The following is a 20,550-nucleotide window of genomic DNA, read 5'->3' as shown; positions in this document are numbered from 1 at the left end:
AGTCAATAAAGCAGAAATAGATGTTTTTCTGGAACTCTCTTGCTTTTTTGATGATCCAGCAGATATTGGCAATTCGATCTCTGGTTCCTCTGCCTTTTCTAAAACCAGCTTGAACATCAGGGAGTTCATGGTTTACATATTGCAGAAGCCTGGCTTGGAGAATTTTGAGCATTACTTTACTGGCATGTGAGACGAGTGCAATTGTGCGTTAGTTTGAGCATTCTTTCGCATTGCCTTTCTTTGGAATTGGAAGGAAAACTGACCTTTTCCAGTCCTGTGGCCACTGCTGAGTTTTCCAAATTTGCTGGCATATTGAGTGCAGCACTTTCACAGCATCATCTTTCAGGATTTGAAACAGCTCAACTGGAATGCCATCACCTCCACTAGCTTTGTTCATAGTGATGCTTTCTAAGGCCCACTTGACTTCACATTCCAAGATGTCTGGCTCTAGATGAGTGATCACATCATCATGATTATCTGGGTCATGAAGATCTTTTTTGTAGAGTTCTTCTGTGTATTCTTGCCACCTCTTCTTAATATCTTCTGCTTTTGTTAGGTCCATACCAGTTCTGTCCTTTATCGAGCCCATCTGTGCATGAAATGTTCCCTTGGTATCTCTAATTTTCTTACAGAGATCTCTAGTCTTTCCCATTCTGTTGTTTTCCTCTATTTCTTTGCATTGATCACTGATGAAGGCTTTCTTATCTCTTCTTGCTATTCTTTGGAACTCTGCATTCAGATGCTTTTATCTTTCCTTTTCTCCTTTGCTTTTCACCTCTCTTCTTTTCACAGATATTTGTAGGGCCTCCCCAGACAGCCATTTTGCTTTTTTGCATTTCTTTTCCATGGGGATGGTCTTGATCCCTGTCTCCTGTACAATGTCATGAACCTCAGTCCATAGTTCATCAGGCACTCTATCTATCAGATCTAGGCCCTTAAATCTATTTCTCACTTATACTGTATAATCATAAGGGATTTGATTTAGGTCATACCTGAATAGTCTAGCGGTTTTCCCTATTTTCTTCAATTTGAGTCTGAATTTGGTAATAAGGAGTTCATGATCTGAGCCACAGTCAGCTACTGGTCTTGTTTTTGTTGATTGTATAGAGCTTCTCCATCTTTGGCTGCAAAGAATATAATCAATCTGACTTCGGTGTTGACCATCTGGTGATGTCCATGCGTAGAGTCTTCTCTTGTGTTGTTGGAAGAGGGTGTTTGCTATGACCAGTGCATTTTCTTGGCAAAACTCTATTAGTCTTTGCCCTGCTTCATTCCCATTCCACGGCCAAATTTGCCTGTTACTCCAGGTGTTTCTTGACTTCCTACTTTTGCATTCCAGTCCCCTATAATGAAAAGGACATCTTTTTTGGGTGTTAGTTCTAAAAGGTCTTGTAGGTCTTCATAAAACTGTTCAACCTCAGTTTCTTCAGCATTAGTGGTTGGGGCATAGACTTGGATAACTGTGATATTGAATGGTTTGCCTTGGAGACGAACAGAGATCATTCTGTTGTTTTTGAGATTGCATCCAAGTACTGCATTTTGGACTCTTGTTGACCATGATGGCTACTCCATTTCTTCTGAGGGATTCCTGCCCACAGTAGTAGATATAATGGTCATTTGAGTTAAATTCATCCATTCCAGTCCATTTTAGTTCGCTGATTCCTAGAATGTCGACGTTCACTCTTGCCATCTCTTGTTTGACCACTTCCACTTTGCCTTGATTCATGGACCTGACATTCCAGGTTCCTATGCAATATTGCTCTTTACGGCATCGGATCTTGCTTCTATCACCAGTCACATCCACAACTGGGTATGGTTTTTGCTTTGGCTCCATCCCTTCATTCTTTCTGAGTTATTTCTCCACTGATCTCCAGTAGCATAATGGGCACCTAATGACCTGGGGAGTTCCTTTTTCGGTATCCTATCATTTTGCCTTTTCATACTGTTCATGGGGTTCTCAAGGCAAGAATACTGAAGTGGCTTGCCATTCCCTTCTCCAGTGGACCACATTCTGTCTGTAAGAGAAACCCAAGTAAGATGGTAGGTGCTGCCAGAGGGCATCAGAGGGCAGACACACTGAAACCATACTCACAGAAAACTGGTGCTATGTAAGTCTGAAAAAAAAAAAAGTGCCCAGGACAGCTGGAAGGTTCAAAATCTCATCAGTCAGGAACATTTCTGCCGAAGCCCAATTGTAGCATTTAAGCGTGCAGACTGTCTTGGTTAATTCACGGCTGTGTTGGAGAGAAACTTGGAGAGTTGCTACGTCCATCCTTTCCTCCTCAGTGTCCTTTTCTCTGCCAGTTTTTTCTTCTTGTCCTTGTCAGGCAGCAAGTGGCACGTCTGGGCGTCAGGCACAGATGGAACTGGGGCTCTTGCTGAGGGCCAGAAATAGTTATGCAAATATCTGGCTGCTGGGGCTTTATACTCTCCCCTTTCCCTTCCTTTTCCTCCCCCTTACTTCAATTCCTTCCTTAAAGCTTGTGATTTCAGGGATCCAGACTGGAGCTCCTGGGGTCTTCTCACTTCCTAGAGGCGCACTCCTGGTGGGAGAGAGAATTCTCCCCTAGTGCCTGGAGGCTGCAGCCCAGGACCCCAACCTGAGGTCACACAGGCCCTTGGCCATCTACCTCACCCACATGGTGCTGGGGGCCTTTACGAGGTTGGTCTTCCTGCTGGGGCAATCCCCTCTGTTTGGGGTGGATGTTCCATGCTTGTTTCACGGCTGCTCCTACCCCGCCCTCTTGTACTAAAAAAGACGATCCTTCTGAATTGGGGGTGAGAATGGGCTGCTTCCTCCGGAACCTGGTGGAGCTGCAGTTCTTCCCCTGTGAGCAGAGTCTTTCCCAGCCAGCACCTCCTTGCGGCCTGCATCGGGTGCTCCCACTCCTGGGCTGGCCTGCTCATCCTCCCCTGCTCCCTTCTAACAAGACAGCCCTGGGTTCCAGGAGCCCTCCTGCGTGGAGGTATAGTAGCTGGCGAAGTGCAGACCCCAGCATGGCATGCTTCAGGCTCACTGGGCAAAAAACCCTGCACTGGCCATCACTTCCCTGCCTGATGCTTGAGGTTGGGGAATGTGGCATGGGAGTGCGGAACCCTACTTCCTCCCGAAAGCGTTACCTCAACAGATGTAAGATAGCAAAGTGATTAAGAGCAAGGTTTCTGGATCCGGACTGTCTGATTTCAAATCCCAGCTGCCAGGTACCAGCTGGATAGCTTTGGACAAGTTGCTTAGCCTCTCTGTGCCTCAGTTCTTTCACCTGAAAAATAAAAGGGGGGGGGGGATAAAAATGAACCCTATCTCCTAAGAAGACTGTGAAGATGAGTTTATAAATGTAAAGTACTTGTCAATTGTAGCTGATTGCAATAAACATTAGCCACTGTATTTTTTTTCTTTTAATATTTATTTATTTAGCTGCACCAGGTCTTAGTTGCAGCTTGCAGGATCTCTGATTTTCACTGTGGCATGTGAGATCTAGTTCCCTGACCAGGGATTGAACCCGGGCCCCCTGAGCTCGGAGTGTTAGCCACTGGACCAGCAGGGCAGTCCCTATCCATTGTGTTAAACTTAGCTCTCTGGAGAGTTACTTTTGCCTTGCTGTCTCATGCACCCAGAACTATGAAATCAACTACTAATTCCTCCCTCACTTCTCCTATGGCTATTGTTAGCTGAGTCCCCACACAGATCCTCCTTCCCAATCTCTCCTATTCTGTCCCCCTCCTTCCAGTCCCCTCATCACCTCCCTGGCTCAGACCTGCCTTCACTGCCATTGCTGAACCTGCCCAGCACCTTCCTGCCCGAACAGTCCCCTCCCTCCCTTCCAACCAGCACTTGCCTCCTGGTCAGCGCTCCAGCTGAATTAACCACTTGAAGCTCCTCAACCTGGCATCCAGCATCTCCTATGAGTCGGCCCCAACCTCACTCGCTATCCACTCTTTCCCATTCCAGCCACGCGAGGGGCCGTGCCTGGACTTTCTTCCCGCCCTTTGCTCCAGTCCCTCCTGGGGAGCTCTGCCCTGGTCAGCTTAGCTCCAGGAACTAACTGGGTTCCAGCTCTGTTTTGCTACTCACTGGCTGCGTGATCTAGGATAAGCAGCTGGGGGTTTCAGGGCTCAGTTTCCATCTGTATAAAAAGAGACTGACAGGGACTTCCCCCACGGCCCAGTGGTTAAGGCTTCACCTCCCAATGCAGGGGGTGTGGGTTCGATCCCTTGTCGAGGAGCTAAGATCCTACATGCCTCGTGGCTAAAAAAACAAAGCATAAAACAGAAACAATAGTGTAACAAATTCAATAAAGACTTTAAAAAGAGGTCCACATCAAAAAAAAAAAATCTTAAAAGAAAGAGAGACTAATAATACCCACTTCACAGAGCTGTTGTGAGGATTAAACAAGGTACTGTAAATAAAGTGCCAGGTGCACAATGCTCCTTAGCAAGCAGTGCTCTTACCATCTAAATCCTATTACAGGCTTGGATACTAGCCTCTGTCTGTGAAGCCTTCCTTGACTCCTCCTCTGCTCTGCTCCTCCTCTGAGCCTCCATGACGATTCCATTCAACAATTAGTTACACACTGCTGTGACTCCCCTTGACTGTGGCCTTCAATGGTTATTTCCATCGATCCTGCTGTGTGACTTTGCGCGTAACTCTGATGTTTTTGCATCTCAGTCGCAGGATGGGGAGAGGTGCCTCTTTCCACAGGAAAGAGGACACACAGTCCTGCTCCTGACAGTGCTCTGCATGAAATAGCGGCTTGATGCATCTATCCTGATTTATCCTGATATTGTTAGGCCAGAATTAGGAGTGGCCAAACAGGGCTTCGTCTGGAGCACGTCAGAAAACCACAGGAGATGGTATTCCTCTGTCTCCTTCCACAAGTTGGGGCAATTTTTAACAATCATTTAACAGCTACGAAAGTTCTTTCCAAGGTCTAATTAGAGTGCTGCTTGCTGCAGTGGAAGCTATTCTCCTTGGGCCTCAGGCAGTTGGTGTCTAGGTCCTGAGTAACAGTGAGCTAGGGCTTTGTGTTGTTGTTCAGTCACTCAGTTGTGTCTGACTCTTTGTGACCCCATGGACTGCAGCATGCCAGGCTTCCCTGTCCTTCACTATCTTCTGGAGTTTGCTCAAACTCATGTCCGTTGAGTTGATGATGCCATCCAACCATCTCATCCTCTGTTGCCCCCTTCTCCTCCTGCCTTCAATCTGTCCCAGCATCAGGGTCTTTTCCAACAAATCTGTTCTTTGCATCAGGTGGCCAAAGTATCGGAGCTTCAGCTTCAGCATCAGTCCTTCCAGTGAATATTCAGGGTTTGATTTCCTTTTGGATTTACTGATTTGATCTCCTTGCTGACCAAGGGATTCTCAAGAGTCTTCTCCAGCACCAAAATTCAAAAGCATCAGTTCTTCAGCACTCAGCCTTCTTCATGGTCCAACTCTCATACCCGCACATGACTGCTGGAAAAACCATAGCTTTGGCTAGGTGGACCTTTGTCGGCAAAGTGAGGTCTCTGATTTTTGGCCCTCCACGAACAACAATGGAAGGCAAAAAGTGCCTTTGGGTTATGTTAGTAAGCTTGGACACTATTCCTTGGGCCACGGGTTAGCAAAGTGTAGTCCTTGGGCCCACATCTTTTTCTTTGGCTGCACTGGGTCTTCATTGCTGCACTCAGGTTTTCTCTAGCTGTGCAAGCAGGGGCTGCTCTCTAGTTGTGGTGCACAGGCTTCTTATTGCAGTGGCTTCTCTTGTCACGGAGCATGGGCTCTAGGGCACGCAGACTTCAGTAGCTGCGCCTCACAGGCTCTAAAGTTTGGGCTCAGTAATTGTGGTACAAGGACTTAGTTGCCCAAGGTATGTGGAATTTTCCCAGACCAGGGATCGAACCAATGTCCCCTGCATTAGCAGAAGGATTCTTAACCATTGGACCACCAGGGAAGTCCCCACCATCTGTTTTTATAAATAAACTGTTTTGGGGACACAACCATGATCATTGGTTTCTATATTGTCTACGGCTGCTTTTGTGCTGCAGTCATAGACATGACTAGTTGAGACATGTGAAAAGCCTAAAATATTTACTATCAGACAATTTACAAACAAGTTTGCTGATCCCAGTATTAGGCCATCAGAAGCCTTTGAAGAATTCCAAGCCAGGGAGTGACATGATCGAGTTGGTATTTTAGGAACATCACTGGAAGATGTGTCAGAGGGGATGAGGAGGGAGCAGGTGGCTGCGAGGAGATGATGAGGCCTGAACTGAGGCAGTGCAGTGGGGATGGATAAACAATGCAGGCTGGAGAGATGCTTAGGGAGAAGAACCAATAGGACATGGGGTCTGAGAAGGAGGGGATGGAGAGAGAGGGAGGAGGCAGGGAGAGTGGATTTCTGGCTTTACTGACTGAGGGTTAGAGTCATCAACCAAAAGGAAGAAGTCAGCGAGGAAGGCTTGCACACTTGGCTTTGGATACAGTTTACTTGGGGTATTTTCAAGAGATGGGGAAAGTACCAAGCCCTCTAGTGTTATGTCTGCCATGGAGATTTGCGAGTTATTCATGGCTTGGGAGGTATTTGGGGGTCCTGGGGATGAACAAGATCTCCTAAGGAGGGGGTGCAAGATCCAAAGAACAGAACACAAGGAAGAAATCCTAGGAAGCACCGACACTGAGAGGCAAACAGAAGTGTGTCCAGCAAAGAGATTCAGAAGAAGAGATTCTAGAGGCCAAGTTGAGAAGAAAAGGCAGGTCAAACAGGCAGTAGTGAGCAAGCCTGAGAGGCAGTCCCTAGATTAGCAATTGGTAGGTCATGGTTTGGGTGACTAACTTGTCCCATTTTGCCTGGAACTTTCTGTTTTGACACTGAAAAATCCCATATCTCCAGGGAATCCTCAGTGTTGGCATTAACAGTTTGTTGCTCTACTACTGACATCACCAAGAATGATGTCAAGAGAAGTTTAGCTTGCAAAGTACCCCACCAGGACTTTCTTGGTGGTTCATGGTTAAGACTCCATGCTCCCAATGTAGGTGGTCTGAGTTCGATCCTTGGTCAGGGAACTAGATCCCACATGCTGAAACTGAAAGGTCCCACCTGCTACAATGAAGATCGACAATCCCACATGCTGCAGCTAACACCTGGTGCAGCCAAATGAATATATTTAAAAAATATTTTAAAAAAGTAACTAGCTTCCAGAGATATTATTTTCCAATTGAGCTGATAAACCTATATCCTAGTTGGATCCTCTTTGAGTCACTGCTAGCATGATAAAAACATGAAGCCCTCTCTTGGTACAGCACTTGACCATTGCACAACTTTATTCCATCCTTACAACAACCCTGTGTGGTAGGAGTTCATAGCCCTAATTTTATTGGAATGGAAGCTGAGCGGTTAAGCTCTCATGGGAAAATAGGCTCAGTTTCAAGCCTCATAACTCCAGAAGCCCATGTCCTGGCTGCCTCCATGACTCTGCTTGTAGATGTCTATAATCTAGGACACTGGGCTGGAGGCTGGTGGGACTGTGGATCCCGTGAAGTTATTGGGAGCATGGAATGAACCCTATAACTATGTGCAGATCAATACAGAAGGAGTTAGGCTGCAGGTTCAAACAAAAGTAGACATGTAAACTGAGGCCATCAAAGTTGTTTAAGAGGGCCCATATTCTATGCAATAGCTGGGTTCTTCTTTTTTTTTTTTTTTTTTTTTACTGCACTTGAGTGGCTTGTAGGGTCTTAGTTCGACCACCAGGGTTTGAACCCAGGCCCCAGTAGTGAAAGCTCCAAGTCTTAACCATTGGACTGCCCAGGGAACTCCCAATAGCTAGGCTCTTTTAAATATTGTTTTATTATAGTAAAATATGCACAACATAGGGCTTTTGAAATCACTGCAGATGGTGATTGCAGCCATGAAATTAAAAGACGCTTACTCTTTGGAAGGTTATGACCAACCTAGATAGCATATTGAAAAGCAGAGACATTACTTTGCCAACAAAGTACCGTCTAGTCAAGGCTATGGTTTTTCCAGTGGTCACATATGGATGCGAGAGTTGGAGTGTGAAGAAAGATGAGCACCGAAGAATTGATGCTTTTGAACTGTGGTGTTGGAGAAGGCTCTTGAGAGTCCCTTGGACTGCAGGAGATCCAAGCAGTCCATTCTAAAGGAGATCAGCCCTGGGATTTCTTTGGAAGGAATGATGCTAAACCTGAAGCTCCAGTACTTTGGCCACCTCATGTGAAGAGTTGACTCATTGGAAAAGACTGTGATGCTGGGAGGGATTGGGGGCAGGAGGAGAAGGGGACGACAGAAGATGAGATGGCTGGATGGCATCACCGACTTGATGGACGTGAGTTTGAGTGAACTCCGGGAGATGGTGAAGGACAGGGAGGCCTGGTGTGCTGCCATTCATGGGGTCTCAAAGAGTCGGACACGACTGAGTGACTGAACTGAACTGAACTGAGGGCTTTTCTGGTAGCTTACTTCGTAAAGAGTCCACCTGCAATACGGGAGACCTGGGTTCAGTTCCTGGTCTTGGGATGATTGGTCAGGGTTGGGATGATCCCCTGGAAAAGGGAAAGGCTACCCATTCCAGTATTCTGGCCTAGAGGATTCCGTGGACTGTATAGCCCATGGGGTCATAAAGAATTGGACTCGACTGAGCAACTTTCACTCACTCATGCATAGCATAACATTTACCATTTTTACCATTAAGTGTATAATTCAGCATCATCAGTTACTTTCACAGTGTTGTACAACCATCGCCGCTATTCATTTCCATTACTTTTTCATCATCCCCAACAGAAACTCTGTACCCATTAAACAATGACTCCCCATTTCCTCCTCACCTAGACTCTGGTAACCTCTATTCTACTTTCTGCCTCTATGAATTTGCATATTCTAGGTACCTTATGTGAGTGGACTCATATAGCATTTGTACTTCTGTATATGGCTTCTTTTGTTTAGCATAATATCCTTAAGGCTCAATCATGTTGCAGCCTGTGTCAGAATTTTTCCTTCTTTTTTATGGCTGAGTGATATTCCATTGTATAAATGCCACATTTTGTTTCTCCATACATCTGTTGAGGGATGAGCTTTTTTCATATTCTTATACTTCTAATAAAGTTAATCATATATTTCTAATGTTTTTAAGTGTCATTTGAGAGACAAGGATACTATATGCCTCCTAAAAAAAGAAGACCATGCCACCTATGAAGTATTTGTCCCCTCAAAATGAAACTCAAATCTGCTCAAGCCTTTAGATTTGCCAATATACAGGAATACAGAGGCCTGAGTATCATATTTCACTACCCTATGGGGATGCCATCAACAAAATCCAGACAGGAAAATCTGTAGGATAAATGACTTAGTTTCTTCTACAGATAAGTTGCAAAGGGAAAAAATATAGAGATAGAAGAGATAAAAAAGATATAAAAGATACTTAACAGTCTTGTCCTGCGAATGTGCTTGCTCCTATAATTTTGTAATAATTTGGGCAGGCTGAACATGTGCTACACTGAGACCACGTTTGTGTCTCCAGACCTAGTTCTTGCCTTAGTTCTGGTTTTATAAATGCTGGTAGTAAATCAAGCCTGACTTATATAATGCATCTTATGTGGGAAATGTCTGTGACTCCAGGTATCTGACCAAAGGTGAGAAATTACAGTGTAACTAGTATAATAATGGCCTTTCCAGGTGGCTTAGTAGTAAAGAATCCGCCTGCCAATGCAGGAGACGCAGGAGATGTGGGTTTGATCCTTGGGTTGGAAGATCCCCTGGAGGAGAAAAGGGCAATCCATTTCAGTATTCTTGCTGAAATAATCCCATGGACAGAAAAGCCTGGTTGCGAAGAGTCAGACACGACTGAGCAACTGAGCATGCATGCAGCGTAACATTTGAAGATAACCATTGCTAATTTGATGATTACCTGTTGCTGTTAAATGAATTGGGCTTCCCTGATGGCTCAGACAGTAAAGAATCTGCCTGCAATGTGGGAGATCTGGGTTCAGTCCCTGGGTTGGGAAGATCCCCTGGAGGAGGGCATGGCAACCCACTCCACTATTCTTGCCTGGAGAATCCCATGGTAAGAGGAGCCTGGCAGGCTACAACCCATGGGGTATCAAAGAGTAAGACACGACTGAGAGCGACTAACACTTTCACTTCTTCACTTTCATTAAGTGAATTATATTTTCTTTAAAAATTCAGTTAACTGAAACATGTGAATCTTGATTCAAACAAGTAGTTTTTTTAAAAAAAAAGTTATGGAGATAATGGGAAATTTGAACATTGATTATCTGATGGTATTAGCAAATTATTATTGAAAAATTTTAAGTTTGACAATAGTATGTGGTTTTGTTTTTTAAAAAGTCCTTATCTTTTAGACACATACGCTAAAATGTTTTCAGATGAAGTGGTATGATACCTGGAATTTGTTTTAAGGTTATGGGAGGGAGTAGAGTTGAAATAAGATTTCCATGAGTTCATAACTATTGAAATTTTGTGATGGATAATCAGGGGTTTGTTGTCTTATTTTGTTTGCTTCTGTGTTTGAACTTTCTCAAAATAAAACTTTTTTTCCTTTTCTCTACACAGGTTCTTCGTTGCAGTGCACAGGCTTAGTCGTCCCAGGGAATGTGGGATCTTAGTTCCCCAACAGGGACTGAACCCACATCCCCTGCATTGGAATGTGGGAGCACCAGGGAAGTCCTCCCAAATAAAACTTTAATGTCATTTCAGAGATACACTCCTTTATTTTGGGCTGACCTTCGGCAGGTGCTCTTTTCCAAGGATTTAGCTTCAAGTTCCCTAAAGAGCATTCTCCACCCACGTTCCAAGTGTCTATGCAAAAGAATAAAGGATCTTATGCCAATAAATGCATTTTAAGGAACAGTATTCAATATGTGTTCTTGTCATCGGAACGTCACTTGTTATCAGGCAGCTATGCAATGCTGTGGGCTTGAAAAAAATGGCTTGCCTAGGGATTTTCCTGGCGGTCCAGGGCTTAAAACTTCACCTTCCAGTGCAGAGGGTGCAGGTTCGATCCCTGGCTGGGGATCTAAGACCCCACACGTCTCACAGCCAAAAAGCCAAAACATAAAACAGAAGCAATATTGTAACAAATTCAGTAAAGACTTAGAGAAAAACTTGTCCACATTAAAAAAAAAATATATATATATATATGTATATAGTTTTTTAAAATGACTTTCCTACCTGCAGTCCTTTCTGGAGGGTCATGTTGTGGTAGCTTACTATGTGACAAGTATTACCTACATGCTCAACATTTGGCGTTTCTCCTAAGCCTCACGGTACCTCTATGACTTACACATTATTATCAGCTTCCATTTTACAGATGGGGAGAGTCAGAGAGATTAACAAGGGCTGACATCTGTTAACCATTTATGATCTGTCAAGTACTGGGCTAATTGCTTTACATGAATTTGCTTGTTTTATCTTTACATGCTTATAAGGTAGGCACTATTATTATCCCCATTTTATAGATGAGGCAATTGAGGCTTAGAGAGGCAAAGGAACTTGGCAACAGCTGCTAGACCAAGTGTTCCTCTCTGCCCTGGACACAGCCCAGCCGCGTGATTCAGAGCAAGTATTCCGGGCTCCGCTGCTTAGCTGTGTGGCCTTGGGTAAATTATTTCATCTTCCTCAGCCTGGTTTCTAATGTGCAAGATGGGGATAAGAACATCACTTCCCTTGTGGGATGGTGGGGTAGGGTGTGAGGGGGCGTGATGGGAGGGAGGCTTAAGAGGAAGGGAATATACGTATGCATACAGCGATTCATGTTGTTGTAGAGCAGAAACTAACCCAGCACTGTGAAGCAATTATACTCCAAAGAAAAAAATAATTTTAAAAAGCATAAAAAAGAACATCACCTCTGTAAACAGGGTGAGATTGAGCACTAAATGAGACAATTCTGGCCAAGGGGTTAGCATAATGTTGACCTACAGTGAGGGTTCAATTGTTGCAATCAATTTTTATTATCACCAGGCTTCTTGCTCAGGGCTCTTTTCCACTCAAGTCAGATTGCTTTGGGAGCTTAGGAATTTTCTGGAAAAACCAGCCTTTCTGTGGTCATCTGAGCTATTTTATGTGGACACTGCTGCCCCATTTTTCTATGAGGGGTGGATGGGGCTCCACTTTTACTTAGAGCCAGTACAGGGATTATTCTGACCTATGAGAAGTGAAAGATGAAAAACAAGTGAGCTTGAGGCAAAGTCGTGTGTGTTGCCCCGGTGTTTCGTTCTTGCCGGGTCTCTGAAATCAGTTCCTGGTTCAGGCTAGACGAGCTCTTAGGAACATCGTGTAAAGCTCCAAGTGCCCTGATGTGGACACACATAAATAAAACAGATGTTAATATCTCTGTTTATTCACTGCCATGATATAGGGAAAAAACAGGGGCTCTGAGCCTTGAGGACCTCAACCTGAATCCCGACGCTGCCACTTGCCGGCTGTTTCCTTAGCTGAGAGTTGGGAAGGTTAGGACAATAAAGCTAAATGTTACAGAATGCTTCCTATACGCTGGGCCCTTTTTACTCATTAACTCGCTGAATTATTTTAAAAGTTGGTAAACTATTTTTTAAAGCCATTTTATGTTTTATTTTTTTGGCTGTGCCACACGGCATGTAGGATCTTAGTTCCCCTACCAGGGATCGAACCTATGTTCCCTGCAGTGGAAGTGTGATGTCCTAGCCACTAGGCTGCCAGGGAATTCCCTTTGAAGCAATAGCAGAACTGAGCTCAAAGTACAGTGTTCCTATAATACCCTCTTCACCTCCCCACACACAGCCTCCCCACTGTCAACACCCTGCACCAGCGTGGGACAGTTGTTACACCTGATAAACGTACACAGCACATCATCACTTAGTCTATAGTGACGTTAGGGTTCACACTCGGTGTTGTACATTCTGTGGGTTTGGATAAATGTATCAGAACATGCATCCATCATTGTAGTATCAAATAGAGTAGTTTCACTGCCCTAAAAATCCTCTGTGCCCTGCCTATTCATCCCTCCCTTATCACAACCCTGACAACACCTGATCTTTTTATTGTCTCCACAGTTTTACCACAGAGTTGGAATCATATAGCCTTGTCACATTGATTTCTCTTGCTTAATAATATGCATGTTCCACCATGTCTTTTCACAGCTTAATAGTTTATTTCTGAATAAGAATACATTGTCTGGATGTATCTCTGTTTAACCATTCAGCTACTGAAGGATATCTCGGTTGCTTGTTAAGTGTTGGCAATTATATATAAAGCTGTTGTAAACATCTGTGTGCAGGTGTCTGTGTGGATATGTTCTCAACCCCATTAGGTAAAGAACAAGGAGGACAATTGCTGGGTCATATGGAAAGAGTGTGTTTAGCTTTAGAAGAAACTGCCACACTGTCTTCCAAAGAAGCTGTACCGTTTTGCATTCCCATCAGCAATGAATAAGAGTTCCTGTTGCCCCACAACCCCTCTAGCATTGGGCATTGTCTGTGTTCCAGTTATTGGCCTTTCTAACAGAGGTGTAATGGTATCTTGTTTTAATTTGCAATTCTCTATAACACGTGTACCTTGGACAGCAAGGAGATTAAACCAGACAAACCTAAAGGAAATCAGCCCTGAGTATTCATTGGAAGGACTGATGCTGAAGCTGAAGCTCCAACACTTCGGCCACCTGACGCGAAGAGCTGACTCACTGGAAAAGTGCTTGAGCTGCGAAAGATTGAGGGCAGGTGGAGAAGGGGGTGGCAGAGGATGAGGTAGTTAGATTCCATCACCAACTCAATGGACATGAATTTGAGCAAACTCCCAGAGATAGTGAAGGACAGGGAAGCCTAGTGTGCTGCAGTCCATGGGGTCACCAAGAATCAGACACGACTTAGCGAATGAACAACATGACGTGATGAAGAACGTCTTTTCAAATGCTCATTTGCCATCTGTATATCTTCTTTGGTGAAGTGTATATTCAGCTTTTGGGTCCATTTTTAAATCGGATCATTTGTTTTCTTATTGAATTTTAAGAGTTCTTTGTATATTTTGGATAACATTTCTTTATCAGATGTCTTTTGCAAGTATTTTCTCCCAGTCTGTGGTTTGTCTTCTCATTCTCTTGACATTGTCTTTTATGAAGCAGAGGTTTTTAATTTTAATTTTAATGAAGTCTAGCTTCTTATTAATTCTTTCTTCTTCTCATCAATTCTTCATTTCATAAATTGTGCCTCTGATACTGTATATGAAAAATCACCACCATATTCAAAATCAGCTAGGTTTCCTCCTGCATTACTTTCTACAGCTTTGTGGATATGTTTAGGTCTATGACTCATTTTAATTTTTGTGAAGGATGTAAGGTATGTGTCTAGACTGTTTTGTTTTTTTTTTTTTTGCCCGTGGAGGAAGTCAAATTGTTTCAGCACCATTTGTTGAGAAGACTAAATTCATTTGATTTTCAAACTAAACTTTGAGGTGGGCATTTTTAGCCCGTTTTTTTCAGATAAAAAAACTGAGGCACAGAGAGGTTTTGTAAGTCACTCAGAGTAATACAGGTAGGCATGACAGAGCTGAGATTTGATCTCAGGCAACCTGACTCTTGAGTCCGTGCATTCAATCCCTATCTCTAAAAATAATGTCTCCTTAATAGGTTTGTTGTGAGGAATAGAGATAGTGTTTAGCACATAGTACATGCTCAGAAAGTAATTGTGATAGTCATTGTGCTACCTAGCTTCCCAGGTTTCACTGAAGCGTCGTGTCCTCAGAGCAGCTTTCTTTCATTCCTTCAGCCAAATGAGCCATCCATCACAGCATCATCTCATCATCCAAGGGATGACAGTGTGGTGAATCCCGTGAGTATGCTAAGTCGCTTTAGTCATGTCTGAGTCTTTGCCACCCATGGACGAGCCTGCCAGTCTCCTCTGTCCTTGGGATTCTCCAGGCAAGAATACTGAAGTGGGTTGCCACGCCCTCCTCCATGGGATCTTCCTGACCAAGGGATCGAACCCGCGTCCCCTGCATTGACAGGCAGGTTCTTTACCATCAGGGCCACCTGGGAAGCCCGTGGTAATCCTACTGTGGTCAAAGTTCACCCCTCGCCCTCACCATGTGAGTTTCCTAGAGAGAGGGTCCAAATCTGATATCTCTGTGTTCCTCAGAGTGCCAGGTGCTGCCCTTGGCACTTGGCAGGGTCTCAGCAAAAGTGTGTTGAATTAAGTTTGGATTGCATGCTATTCCTTTATTCAAGATGCACATTCTGGGTGTGGTCTATCCCTCAGGATCGCCCAGCTAATACTCAGCTCTTAGCTCCTGAATCCCCTCGCTTAAACCTTCCCTGGTCTGTCAGGTTGAGCCACCTCTGCCTGGAGAAGTTCTGGGTTGGGCTGTTTATGGAGGCAGCTGCCCTTGTCTGCTACACCCTTCTTCCTGCACCGCCCGGCTCAGTTTCTTCCACATTCTGGGGTACCTCCCTTCAGTATGGACACCACCTGTAGAAGCACCCACCTCTCTCTCAGCTCAAGACATAAGCCCTTTCTTGGAATCCTGGTCTCTAAATGCCTCTGGCCTCTTTGGGAGAGTCTAACATTCCTTCTCAATGGGTAGAGCAGCTCACCTGATATTGACTAGACATGAGGACCCAGGGGCAGACCTCATTCCTAAGAGCTTCTGAAGCTGTTTATTTTGGTATTGTTGGGCTCCTTTAGGGAGTGCGTGCCACTTATGGCTATCACTGGTGGGTCTTGGTTCACCCCTATAGACAGCTCCACCTGAAGCATGCCTCTCTCAAACCAGCCCACCAAGAATCTGGGGGGTACATCCTGCTAGTGCCCCCTTGGCAGCCCCTGCTTTGGACTGGGCCATAGGGCCCTCCAGCATCATCCTGCGTCTGCCTCTGCAGAGCTGCTCTGGGGAGATGTGACCCGCAAGACTCAACTGGACAGCACTGGCCCAGGAAGGCACCCTCTTGGACACAGCCAGCAGAGTCCACTGGCGCCCGCCTAGGACAGGGCCTGTTTTACAGCCTCAGCGTGACTCCAGTGCCCGCCCTGGGCGCGCCCAGCAGCCTCGGATGCAGGGTGTAGAGCAACCTCCAGGCAGGGCCTCTGGGACCCTCACAGAGGTCTCTAGGGTAGCGCCCGGTGCCCGCCTGGCCCGCTCTGGAGGCGCGCCCAGGTGCTGCCAGGAAGGCCGGCCGTTTATCCCCGGAGCCGCCAGCAGGGAGCTCCCTTTCGGTTCGGCTCGCGCGGCCGCGGGGGGCGGCGCTGCGCTGCGCCGCGCTGCGCTCCTGCCCGGACCGGGCCGGGGCCGCTGGATGCCGCGTCTCCGCTCCTGCTCTCTGCCGGGCGGGCTCCGGTGGCCGGTGAGTGCGGGGCGGCGGGGGCGACCGCTCGGTGACCGGCCGGGCCCGGGGTGGGGGTGGAGGGGCGGCGGGGCGGGCTCGGGCCGGGAAGGCGGGCGGGCGGCGGGGCCCGCCGGCTCCTCCTCCTCCTCTCCTGTCCCCTGGAAGCGGCGGCCCGGACTCCAGGCTCCGGTCCCTGGCCGCGCCGCGCAGCTCGGCGCCGGGGATGCGGGGCCGATCCGGAGGGGGGCGGGAGGGCGAGCTCCCGCCCCTTTGCCTGCTCGAGCGGCGCGGGGAGGCCGGACAGGGTGGCCTTCAGTTTGGGGGGGTTTGGGGCTGGGGGGAGCCCAGGTGGCCCCGAGCTGCGGGGTGCAGGCTGCAGGCTGGGGGTGTAAGGAGGATTCTTGAGGCCAGTCCCAGGCACCCCCCTCGACAGACCGATGGACCGAGGTTCGGAGGAAGAGCCCTTTATCCCTCCCAGCGGCCTTCAACCCTTTCACTGCCAGGCCGACACCGGGCTCCTCTCAAAGGAGCAGCTGCCAGACAGCTGGCAAAACAATGGAGACCCTGCTTGCCTGGGCCCCCTCTCCTTGGGACAGAAGATGAGGGGGGCGGGTGAACCGTAGGCTGCGGGGATTAGGGCGTGCAGGCTGCCCCCTGTAACTGGCGGCTCACCTCGTCTCTCCCTGCCAAGGGGTGGGGTACGTGTGGGAAGGTCGGCCCGCCTACCCCAGGCCTCTGGGAGAGACTGACCCGACGCCCCGCCCTGCGAACCTGTCATGCCAGTTGCTTCACCAATGGGAAGGGGAGGTGGTAAGGTTCGCGATCCCCCCCTCTCTCCCTGCCGCACCGCCCTGCTGGGGGTGCTGCTGGTACCCAGCCTGGTAAAGAGTGGGTGCTGTTCCTGGCTGAGATAAGGCCTGCAGGGACAAGGCCTGCAGGGACACACTGCATATTGGGGCTTTGCTGGGGGTGGGGTGGAGTGGGGGGTGGGGGTGTCACCCTGTTGCAAGGCACATGTGTCCTGCTGATTAGTTGGAGAGGCCGCCAGTAGGGAGGGGGAGGATGGGGGAGGCTGCCAGCTGGGTTTTGAAGCAGTGCTCCTTTTGCCTGGTCACTTGGCCAATGGGGCATGTGTTTGGCAGTGTCGGTAGTTTGTATTTGTGCAGGGAGGCCTGGGAGGATGCTTCCTAGGAGGAGCTCTCCTGCCTAAGGTCTTCCTGACCTTAGATGGTCCCCCCAAATTATGGAATTGCATTTGGTTCACTCTTCACCATGGCAATGATTTAAGTGGGTTCATTTTGTCTTTTGGAGTGCCTGGTATGCTGGTGGCTGAGGAGGCCTAGTAAAACCCCCATATGAAGAGTTAAATGAGCTGAGTGTGTATGCTCTGCAGTCAGGCTGGTCAGGACAGAAGGTCGTCCAGGTGATTAAGAGCAAGATCACCATAGCAAGACATTGAATCTAGACGGTCAAGCTGCCTTTCCAGGTGCTTGCCAGGTCTGGAGCCCTTTTCTTGGGCAGGTTGGTATCCTGCTGTCATGGCAATGGGCTCCGCCTTGCCTCCTGTTCTCCACCCTCTTAGCTCAGAAGTTGCTTTCTATTTGGGGATATTGAAAGTTACTCTCCTGAAGTCTCTGGCTTCCGGACAGACCTCACTGGCTTTTTGTCAGTGGCCTGCCACCTCCCCAGCTTCCCCTCTGTCCTTTTGTGATGAAGACTTTCCAGGAAATATCCTCCTGGTTGCTGGACATGACTAGTTATATATAGCCTCGGGTGGAGGTGTGCTTGTCCATTTGGGGTTAGGAACATTGAAGCTGGGGCTCAATTCCAGGAAGATGGTGGGGGAAAACTATTGTGTTGGGGGTTTAGGGGAATGAGAAGGGTCACAGGTGAGAGTGCAGGGTGGGTAAGGGAGGGGGGAATGTTGATGGTCACTTCCTGTGGGAGCTTTGAGCTTTGAACAATCGATGACCTGGCGCCTGGCAGCTCTGAATATCTGGTTTGTTTATAGTCTCTTGGCCTGGCTCAGGTGCCAGGGTGTGTGCCCGAGGGTTTCCTCTCATGCTCCAGGCTGTCCTCAGAAGCCTTCAGGTGGATATGCCCTTCCCGAATCCTGCCTGCTCCCTCAACCTCACTGCCTGGCAGTTGGGGCAGCCCCCTTCATTGGCTGAGTTTGTGGCTGCTCATTGAGGGGTGTGTGTGTTTTCAGAAAGCTGAATCTGAAAACTCCAGTGTCCCCCCAGAGGCAGACACCTGAAGGTAGATGGGAGGGGCAGAACTGGGGCTTGAGTGAAAGGGAGAATCCACCCTGCTTGGGTGGAGCAGAGAGTTGTTGGGACTCAGGAAGCCTTGATCCAGGCTTGCTGTGTCACAGGTCTCCAGGGCAGCAGGGCTGTGCTGACTCTTTCTCAACCAGAGGTCAGTCCCCTGCCAGACCTCCCTCACCTGGAGTGAACACCACAGACTGGAGCCAGAGCATCCGAGTGAGCAGGGTCCTGTGGGTGGCCCCGGGGCCCAGGCCTTGTCCTAGGCCTCTCCTGGATGTGGCGGGTAAAGCCGAGGGGCTCTGGCCCCATGTAGTTTAAACATTTGAGGGGACAGGAGGGCCGAACCCACCCTGCGCTATGATTAACAGGCTTCCCCGGGACTTGGGTTGGAGGCTTGATGGAGCTTTTAAGTTCTGCTTTGCATCAGGCCCTGGGGTTCTTTATGGTCTGCTCACTGCACTTCCCCGCCCACCCCCTTCACCATTTTTTGAGGCAGCCTAAATTAGAGGGTGAGGTGGTGCAGTGGTGGGAGCTGGATTGGGAAGGGTGGGGGGCAGACCTGAAAACCCCACCCCCCACCCCCACTTTCCTGTCTTTTCTCTTGAGGTAGAAATTGTGTGGCTTGTAAATTATACACATTCCCTTGACATTTCAAATAGTTTACAGTCAGGCAGCAGTTTAACTTGTGGACTGACGATTTTATAGGGCCCAGGGCCCTTTCTCTCAGCAGAGTACTTTAGAGTCACTCACAAGGAATTGTTTTTGTTATTCTCTAGTATTCAGAGATGTTGGATAACTGGGCTGTTGGTCAGGCAGCCAGTCAGCGGGAGAGCGGGATTCGAACCTGCGTTTTGTGGTTGAGCGGAATACCTCTTCGGCAAAGGCCACGTCTGAAGTCTCAGGTCCCTGGAGATTTTGGAGTTGGACTAGCTGATGTCTAGAGAGAGGACGGGACTGGTTCAAGGTCACCCCGGAGGTGGGGTGTGGGGATGTCAGCTGAGGTTAGTGCCCTGCGGGCTGCGGCAGGCCCCACGTGGGGCCGAGGAGGCGCACCTGGAAGAGCCGCGGGGGACCTGGCTGGGCTGCTGGCATCGCTCCTGCACTCGTTTCTCCCGGGACCTGCGGGATGGTTGCGTTCCAGGGGAGACGGTATCGCTGCGGAGGCGCCGCGGGGCCGCAGCTGCCCCGGACCGGGCCGCCTGGAGGTGCCAGGGCCGAGGTTCCCCGCGCGGTGGCGGGCTGGGCGGGGAGTGGGCGGGCGGGCCGGCTGATGTCATGTGAGAAGCGTGCAGACGGACTGAGCGAGCACACCTGGAGCCAGATAAGCTCCGTGTGACCCGGCCGTGAGTCACGGGGCGCAGCGGGGCTCGGCAGCACCGCCGGCAAGAGGCTCCGCGGCGGCGACAGGCGTCACCCTGCGCTGTCCCGGGGCCCGGCTAGGTGCCGGGGGAGCCCCCCACCCCGGGCCACTCGTGCGATTGCTCGGTGCGGGCGGGTGAGCCGGGTCAGCTACCCATCAAGGCCTCGGGGCCTTAGGAAACGGCCGCTCAGGGAGGTCAGAGGCCGGGCGAGAGAGGCCGGCTCTCTTGGGAAAGTATTTCCTTTGTATTTATTTATGAGTGCGGTCGGGGGGTGAGAATGGGGGGACTGACCGTTTTAAGTATCCACCCACAGCAGCCAAGTCTGGGCGCCCTGTCTTGGGATTCTAACGTTATAGTTTCCATTTCCTGGGGTTTCTGGTTTGCCAGCTGCAGGGTGACCCATTTAAATCTGTCCCCGACTTAAAGCCACAAGACACCAATGAGATCTATTTTAACCAAGTCCCTCAAGTCACTTTTTTCAAAGCATGAGAAAGCAGGCTTTGAACTTGCCCTTGCAAACCCGTTTACAGCGGTAACGCTAAATGGATTGCTTACTACTTTGTCAAACCTTCCTTTTTTTCTCTTTTGAACTTTAAAATCACAAAAGTAACATGCTA

General features: G+C 48.3%; 1 protein-coding gene across 9 annotated transcripts in view; it reads left to right on the top strand.

Moving 5' to 3' along the window:
* MYO18A (myosin XVIIIA) overlaps positions 16,198 to 20,550 on the top strand; it is a 101,425-nt gene continuing 97,072 nt past the window's right edge. For 7 of the 9 annotated variants that reach the window (XM_018064338.1, XM_018064337.1, XM_018064343.1 and 4 more), the window contains exon 1: positions 16,198 to 16,323. The gene's annotated coding sequence lies outside the window, so the exon portion shown is untranslated. The remainder of the gene's footprint in view (positions 16,324 to 20,550) is intronic. The other 2 variants (XM_018064342.1, XM_018064341.1) reach the window with 1 other exon arrangement.

The sequence above is a fragment of the Capra hircus genome, chromosome 19, assembly GCF_001704415.2.
Source record: "Capra hircus breed San Clemente chromosome 19, ASM170441v1, whole genome shotgun sequence".
NCBI lineage: Eukaryota > Metazoa > Chordata > Mammalia > Artiodactyla > Bovidae > Capra > Capra hircus.
The sequence above is the reverse complement of the archived record's forward strand: the minus strand, read 5'-3'. Positions and strand labels throughout refer to the sequence as shown.